The 1,239-nt window shown below is 40.9% G+C and overlaps 1 non-coding gene across 1 annotated transcript; it reads right to left on the bottom strand.

Annotated features, from left to right (window-relative positions):
* Nucleotides 1-460: 460 nt before the first annotated feature.
* On the bottom strand, nt 461-568 carry LOC148581901 (small nucleolar RNA R71). Its single transcript, XR_015899544.1, has one exon. It is a non-coding gene; the product is annotated as a small nucleolar RNA R71 (small nucleolar RNA).
* Between the last annotated feature and the right edge of the window lie 671 nt (nt 569-1,239).

Raw genomic sequence — 1,239 nt, 5'->3', positions numbered from 1 at the left:
AACTAAAGAACAATTCTCTTTAGAGGGCCTAACAGAGCTCTTCAAGGAAGAAGAAACCATGGCAGCCGAAAACAATAATGCCAACAATGCAAGGAAGGTGATTGGTGACTTTACTGCACCTACTCCTGATTTCTATGGGAGAAGCATCTCAATCCCTGCCATTGGAGCAAACAACTTTGAGCTTAAGCCTCAATTAGTTTCTCTAATGCAACAGAATTGCAAGTTTTATGGACTTCCATTGGAAGATCCTCATCAGTTCTTAGCTGAGTTCTTGCAAATCTGTGACACTGTCAAGACCAATGGGATTGACCCTGGAGTCTACAAACTAATGCTCTTTCCTTTTGCTGTAAGAGACAGAGCTAGAACATGGTTGGATTCACAACCTAAGGAAAGCCTGAACTCTTGGGAAAAGCTAGTCAATGCCTTCTTGGCAAAGTTCTTTCCACCTCAAAAATTGAGTAAGCTTAGAGTGGAAGTCTAAACCTTTAGATAGAAGGATGGTGAGTCCCTCTATGAAGCTTGGGAGAGATACAAGCAATTGATCAGAAGGTGCCCTTCTGACATGCTTTCAGAATAGAGCATCATAGGAATCTTCTATGATGGTCTGTCTGAACTATCCAAGATGTCATTGGATAGCTCTGCTGGAGGATCTCTTCATCTGAAGAAGATGCCTACAGAAGCTCAGGAACTCATTGAAATGGTTGCAAATAACCAATTCATGTACACCTCTGAAAGGAATCCTGTGAATAATGGGTCAACTCAGAAGAAAGGAGTTCTTGAGATTGATACTCTGAATGCCATATTGGCTCAGAATAAAATATTAATCCAACAAGTTAATATGATTTCTCAGAGTCTGTCTGGAATGCAAGCTGCAACAGGCAGTACTAAGGAAGCTTCCTCTGAAGAAGAAGCTTATGATCCTGAAAACCCTGCAATGGAAGAGGTGAATTACATGGGAGAACCCTATGGAAACACCTATAATCCTTCATGGAGAAATCATTCAAATCTCTCATGGAAGGATCAACAGAGACCTCAACAAGGTTTCAACAACAACAATGGTGGAAGAAACAGGTTTAGCAATGGCACGCCTTTTCCATCATCTTCTCAGCAACAGACAGAGAATTCTAAGCAAAACCCCTCTGACTTAACAACCATTGTCTCTGATCTAATCAAAACCACTCAAAGTTTTATGATTGAAACAAGGTCCTCCATTAGAAATTTGGAGGCACAATTGGGTCA

The sequence above is a fragment of the Arachis ipaensis genome, chromosome B10 (assembly GCF_059453495.1).
Source record: "Arachis ipaensis isolate K30076 ecotype BB chromosome B10, ASM5945349v1, whole genome shotgun sequence".
NCBI lineage: Eukaryota > Viridiplantae > Streptophyta > Magnoliopsida > Fabales > Fabaceae > Arachis > Arachis ipaensis.
This window is presented reverse-complemented; position numbering and strand designations above follow the sequence as displayed.